Below are 7,601 nucleotides of genomic sequence, written 5' to 3'. Positions count from 1 at the left end.
TACTTATCTGTCAGAGGAATAGAAAGATGTTAAGATTATTCACTCCAGTCCTAGGCTGCACAATTCTTAACACTTTGCTCCCATCTGATGGCCACCCAGAGTTTTGCAGCCTAGATCTGATAACTGTAAATGAAAATTGGCCTCCTCTACACAGGTTTGACAACTACCGGTATTCTGAAATACTGATGATTTTTTGCCATGGAAAAAAACAAATTCAAATTAGCAACTTTTGCAGAGCACATTACTCTTGTTATTACCCAAGCTAGACTGACATGCCCTCACAAGCTAAAAGGTAGGCTAAGAAATTTATTTCTGTATACATTTATCTCTGCTTCACCACTCTTTCAATTTATGCTCGCAGCACCCCTCTGAGGTAGGAATAGGATATTGCATGACAGTATTTAAGGAATACTTTATGAGCTAGTACTGAAAGAGGAATGCTACAAGATACGTTACTGAGATACAGTTCATAATGTAATTTACATCATACATTAATCACATCAGCTAATTAGTTTAAACTTAAATCCTCATCATCCTAAAGAGAAAATAATGGGCAAAATATAGAACCATTTAAGAGAGAATGCGGTCTATGATCATTCTATAATAGAATTCAAAGTTATGGATATGCTCAAAATTATAGGTACAAATATAATTTTTCCATTTGATGGTATTAAGAAACAATATTAAGAATGTAATCTACCTACATAAAATGAATATCAGCAGTCCAAAAGAGTAAAAAAATACTATTGGATGCATTACTATCTGGAAAGAATAGAAAATTGGCATTGTTAGGAAGTTAAATGGTTTAGAAAATTTTTCCTAGTAGGAGTGTGGGAAGTCACCGCTCCCCCCCCAAAAAAATGAAATATTTTTGGGAATATTAAAAGACAGAATATTATATTTCCCCAAAGCAGGGGTCAGCAACCTGAAACAGTGAAAGAGCCACTCGGAACCGGTTCCCTCACAAAAGAAAAAACTGGGAGCCGCAAAAAATGTGTGCGCATGTGCATACATGTGTGCATGCGCAGAACAGGGTTTGACTGAAGAGTGGAGGCAAGGCGAGATATGCACCTACCCTGCATATTTGAATTGATTTGTTGAACTTTTTTAGTCCCACTTTTTTTTTTTGGACTGCACATGGCAGAGGACTGGGAGCCGCAGGAGACGGCTGAAAGAGCCGCATGCGGCTCTGGAGCCGCGGGTTGCAGACCTGTGCCCCAAAGGATCTTAAAGGCAGAAACCAACACCCCCCCAAGTCTCTGTCCCAAACAGAAACCAGATCTGCAGAAAACCAGACAAAAGCTCAAGAAGGTATAAAAACCCACCATTCCCTACTATATGTGGTCAGCTTTCCCAGAGCCATCTTTCTGTCTGGCTTTGCCCTACAATAAACTACAACCTTCTTTCTAAAGCAGTCTCCATTTTGATTATTCCCAGCTTGGACTGGACCCTGATGAAGATTTTTCATTCAACAAGCGAGAGAAGAGAAATATAAATCTAGGAAACCCAAACAATTGTTTATAATATGTAAAATTCAAGAGTTTTAAAAAAGCTTTACTGTTTTGTTCCTAGTTTTAACTCTTATGTGCCAGTGTCTAGCAAATGCATAGATTTTATCGGAACAAAAGTAATATTTCTGGTGTTTTAAATTGTAGATGGTATGTGCAGATTAAATTGTAGATGGCATGTGCAGATGTTGTACATTGATTATTTTTATGGCCTCAAGAAACCTTTTAAAAATACAAATATAAAGTTTACCTGGCTGTCACATGATACAACACTTTTAAACAAGAAAAAGTCTTGCAAATCCTTAAAAAACTAGAAGCTTAATCTAATTCCAAAACAGTGCTTGGTTTAGTGCAAAAGGAAAATTATATCTCTTTGTAACTTGAAACTATGATGCATGGATCCCAGATGGTTTCATTAAAAAAATAGTTTTCTAGAATAAAATAACTTCTTTTTCTTGTCTCTGATTAATGTTTGTTTTTTTTTTTAAAAAAATCCCTTCTTACCTTTATGGCTAAAATGTGTCTTCCTCAATCTTGGGTTCTCTACAAATGGCCTGGGAGCTTTTGAGGGTTCTGCACAGTATCTTAGCTATTCACGAACTTCAAGAGTTCTGAAGTTGTTCCTGAAATCTATTGGTACCATTCTCCCAGCTTAGGAATCATAGACTCAAGTGCTCCTATCACTACTGAGTATATATCAACAACAACAACAACAACAACAACACACACACACACACACACAAACACACCAGGAATTCTGGAATGATTTCTGGAAAAATTAATGAACTAGTTAATGGAATAACCCAACTTTACATTTCCATTCTTGGTGACCCAAGTGATGCTGTGGCCACCCTCTTGAGGCTGTGTGGTCTGGATGGGGGACAACAGGCTTTGACTGAACCCTGGCAAGACCGAATGGCTTTGGGTACATGGGGCTCTGGGATCTGGGATTTTGTTATCTTTGACTCTGGATGGGGTGGCATTGCCCAGACAGTTCTGGTCTGCTACTTGGGGGTTCTCCTGGACCCACCACTCCTGCTTGAGGAGCAGGTGGCAGTCATGGCTAGGATAGCCTTTGCACAACTTCATGTTGCACTCCAGTTGCGGCCTTTTCCAAATCAGGATTCCTTGTGATTAGTCATTCAGTCTCTAGTCATCTCATAGTTGGACTATTGTAATGGGCTTTACATGAGGCTACCCTTGAAGAACATTCAGCTGATGCAGAGTGTGACAATGTGGGCCCCATAACACTTCTCCATGAGCTGTGTTGGTTGCCGGTTTGTTTCCAGGTGCAATTCAAGGTGTTGGTAATCACCTTTAAAGCTCTTCATGGCATGGATCCATGTTACTTGAGGGACCGTCTCACCCCACTGGGATTGGTCCATCCCATTTGTGCCGGCAGAAGAAGCATGTTGCAGGTCCCGTCAGCCCAATTATTCTAGCTGGCAGGGTCCAGGAGGAGGGCCTTCTCTGCTGTTGCTGCTTTCCTCTGAAACATCTTGTCCTCCGATGTGAAATTGTCTCCAACCCTCCTATTCTTTCGTAAGGGCCTAAAGATCTGGCTCTGCCAGTTGACCTGTACCCCAATGGTGGAACAGCACAGTGGAGGTTGTTGATGAGTAACAACAGATCACATCTCCCTCCATTCTGCCTCTGCCCTACCCACGTGTACTTAGATTTTAATCTTTGGTTTTTAATTTATTTATGTTTTAATGTAGATATATTTTTATGACTGTAAGCCACCCAGAGTTACCTTTAATAAGATGGGCAGGTAATAAATTTTATAAATAAAATATATTAACCCTTTATGCAAATAATTAGTCTTCTCATTTTTATTCTTCCCCATTTTATTTATTTATGTATTTATTTATTACATTTTATATGGCTTATATTTTGGGGTTTGCAATTTAGTAAGTTCCATCCATGTATTATGCATCCTCCTCTCTCACTACTCCTTTACTGCAGAATAAATAAATCCAATGTATCTACTAGATACTGATTATGCCTTTGCTGAGAAACTTGCTCCAAATATGTATCTTTGTTTTTGATTGATCCCCTCAGTTGGGCCCTGTGCAAGGGAGGAATACTTCTTAAAGGTAAAGGTAAAGGTTTCCCCGCACATGCGTGCTAGTCGTTTCCAACTCTAGGGGCCGGTGCTCATCTCCGTTTCAAAGCTGAAGAGCCAGCGCTTGTCCGAGGACGTCTCCGTGGTCATGTGGCTGGCATGACTAGACGCCAAAGGCGCACGGAACGCTGTTACCTTCCCACCGTAGTGGTCCCTATTTTTCTACTTGCATTTTTACGTGCTTTTGAACTGCTAGGTGGGCAGAAGCTGGGATGAGTAAATAACAGGCGCTCACTCTGCTATGCGGCACTCGGGATTCGACCCACCAAACTGCCAACCTTCTGATCGACAAGCTCAGCGTCCTAACCCACTGAGCCACCGCATCCCTTTATACTTCTTAAGCAGCCTCAATTACAATTCCTATTCAGTTATTTTGTGGTGCCAGAGCCTTCCCTATTTTCCTTTCTCTACCGTAGTATTTACATCTCAGTTTTATATTGATTCTTTGTATCTGCAGTTTCTGCTTAAGTTCTCTGAAAAATAACAATTTGCACTTATCACATTTTTTGGCAGTCAAATTGAAATGTTCTTAAAATTCTTCGGGTCTTCCTTGACTGAGTTAAGCTACTATTTGTTTTTATATACATTTTTAGGGGTTTTCTGTAAGTAGTAAATGAATATTCTTGGAAGTATATTGACTCCTGCCCATTCAAACATATTTTAATTTTCTATTTATGAATTGTGTCAATGTAAAATGAGATATATAAAATAGTTTAAAAATAGCTGCAAATATTACTTCCAGATTATTTGAATGGAAAAAAATAAAGGTAAGTCAGGATGAAACTATTAACCTTTGTGTTAATTTCAGCTATGAGACATGGGATGGATGCCAAAAATAGTAAGATGAACAGATCTACTGCTTTTTAGAGAAAGAAAAGATTTATAGATAAAACAGGTGGAAAACTGACAAGATTTGGGATCATCCAGTTCAGGAAAACTCTGATTTTAGGAATAATAAATGGACATATTATTATTGTTGTTGTTGTTGCTAGTTGCGAAGTCGTGTCCGACCCATTGCGACCCTATGGACAATGTTCCTCCAGGCCTTCCTGTCCTCTACCATCTTCGGGAGTCCATTTAAGCTCACGCCTACTGCTTCAGTGACTCCATCCAGCCACCTCATTCTCTGTATATTATTATTATTATTATTATTATTATTATTATTATTATTATTATTATTATTATTATTATTATTATTATTATTATTATTATTATTATTATTATTATTATTATTATTATTATTATTATTATTATTATATAATTCCCATTTACCAAACGGTTTCATTCCTAATGCAGAATAGAGGAGGGAGCACTTGGTGTCCTACTTTCCATCTCTGCTGATGTTATGTACAAAAAGGGTCAAAGGTGGAATAATCAAATGTTCCAATTATGTTTGGGCTGAGCATTTTAATTAGTCACAGTATTATTTTTGTTGGCTCTGGAAAGTTTTATGCTTTTTTGACTTAGATATAGATAATGTAAATTTTTGCTGAATGTTCATGCCTTTTTCTTTGCTTTTGATGGCCTTTTGTCCCATTTTTGTCAGTTAACTATTTTGATGTTTGCTGATCAAGCTACATTTTTTCTTCAAAGAAAATTTGCTTATTTCTGTGGAGAAGCACAACACAGCTACATATTTAAAAAAACATTTTTCCACAAAATGTGCAAATAAACTCATATGAATTATGGATTAATGTGTCATACTTAAATATAAATTTGTATGTAAAGCTTGTGCATACCTGAAGAAAACCCTGAAGAAAAAAGGATTATATTAAATTTAAAAACCCAGTTAGGAATAATGCTAAACCATTAGTTAAGAACAAAAGACTGCAATACAGGGTTTTGGACTTAAAAATGGAAAAAATAAATACATGCAGTGCTGCTCACTTTAATAAAAGATAACCCTAGATGAGTTGCAACATTTACATACTTGTACCAATGAATTTTGTTTTGCCAGTTGCACCTGGATCCATTCGGGAAGCTCACAAAAGGGAATAGCAAAGAATAATAACAGTGAATGTGACTTTGCTAGTCATGTATTATAAAGAGCTGGAGGACGAATTGTTAAAATGAGTGAAAAATAACAACAAATGAAATTACAGAGGGAATACCACAAATATGGGAAGAAGCATATATCACTTTGATTCATAAAGAAGGAAATGATGCAGGAAATAAAACCATAATAAAAATATGATTATCCTTATTGAAAGTTGATTATAATTTTTATATTACAATACCAGTTTTTTAGATAAAGAAAAAGCCTTTGACAATTTGTAATGGCCATTTCTACTTGCATTATTGAATAAAATAAATCCTGGTGAAGAATTCAAAAGCTTGGGTAAAAAGCATACATCAATGGCATTATGGATAATGGAATAATTTCTGCAAAATTTCAATAAACAAAATTACCAGATAAAAATGTCCACTTACCTCACTACTATTTGTGATTGATTTAGAACCATAAACTAATCAGTTTTGAAAAGAAAAATACCAGGCATCAAATTTTAAGGAGAGGAACATAAAATATTATGTGACAATGTAGCACTGTTATACAATCACAAAGTGCAGTAGGACAACTAATAAAAATTATAGCTTGAATTTTTAAGAGACAAAATTAACATATAAAAACCAAATAATGAGATATTTATCTCAAAAAGAAGACAGCTTTGAGCAAAAAGAATCAGGTTGCTAGACAACAAAAGATCTAGTGAAATATTTGGGACTGAGCCTCACATTTAATAATTATTACATTAGATTGTGGGGAGTTTAAAAAGATCTTGAAAGGTAGAAAAATTAAAAACTCCTGGTTAGGATTAATTAAAATAAATATATTACCTACAATTATTATTTATTTCAAATGGTACCAATTACAATCCCAGAAAAATACCTTGCACTATTGGCAAAAAAAGTCAATATATTTATTTGGAATGGAAAAAAAACCTTGCTTTTTTGAATTTTATATTATGCTGCAAGTTGTTTATGGTGGAAAACAGAATGAATAAAATCTGAATGGCATTAACAGATTAATAATATTGGAAGGAGCTGGTCTAGTTAATGGATTTTACAGAAGATTAAAATTTGGAACAAGATATTATGAGACAAAGTTTAATAAAACATGGAATTCTATAAAAATAATAAGTCCAGCAATCTCACTTGTAGCTTCATTTTCAGTAAGCAGGCATATACATAGAATGAAGGCTATTGCTAAGCACATTGATTTGTGCTTAGATTGTAAGCCACCCTGAGTCTTCAGAGAAGGGCGGGATATAAATGGGATGGGAAAAAAATCTTTTATTCTAAAAATAATTATTGCAACAAAAGTTTAATTACATATGTGGATATGTTGCATTTAATTTCCTGAAATAGATGAAAACCACAATAATTATCTAGTGAAAACTGAAATTTACCAAGGTCAATATTAACATACAAATACAGCTAGTCCTTGACTTACAAAAATTCATTTAGTGACTGTTCAAAGTTACAACAGCACTGGAAAAAGTGACTTAGGACATTTTTCACCATTACAACCTTTGCAGTATCCCTATGGTAGTGTGATCAGAATTCAGATGCTTGGCAACTGGTTCATATTTATGACGACTGCTGTGTGCTGGGTTCATGTGATTCCCCTTTTGTGACTTTCTGAGAAGCAAAGCCAATGGGGAAGCCAGATTCACTTAACCAGGTTACTAACTTAACAACTGCAATGATTCATTTAACAACTGTGGTCGTAAAATGGGGCAAAACTCACTTAACAGATGTCTCACTTAACAGAAATTCTGGGCTCAGTTGTGGTCGTAAGTCAAAGACTAACTATACATACAAACAAAGAAAGAGCAAGTCTTAAGAAAAAGGAGGATGTTTATGACAAATGACAGAATTTGAAACATATATACAAAATAAAGACTACCCACAACACACACACACACACACACACACACACACTTATTAAAATATGACACGAGATGGAA

The 7,601-nt window shown here is 35.9% G+C and overlaps 1 long non-coding RNA gene across 1 annotated transcript; it reads left to right on the top strand.

Moving 5' to 3' along the window:
• Positions 1-321: 321 nt before the first annotated feature.
• On the top strand, positions 322-1,689 carry LOC308669522. Its single transcript, XR_014026776.1, has 2 exons — positions 322-1,311; positions 1,438-1,689. It is a non-coding gene; the product is annotated as an uncharacterized lncRNA (long non-coding RNA).
• The last annotated feature ends 5,912 nt before the right edge of the window (positions 1,690-7,601 follow it).

Source organism: Vipera berus (assembly GCF_964194415.1).
Source record: "Vipera berus genome assembly, chromosome: 6".
In the NCBI taxonomy this organism is placed as follows: domain Eukaryota; kingdom Metazoa; phylum Chordata; class Lepidosauria; order Squamata; family Viperidae; genus Vipera; species Vipera berus.
Note: the sequence above shows the minus strand (reverse complement) of the source record. Positions and strands in the feature narration are given on the sequence as shown.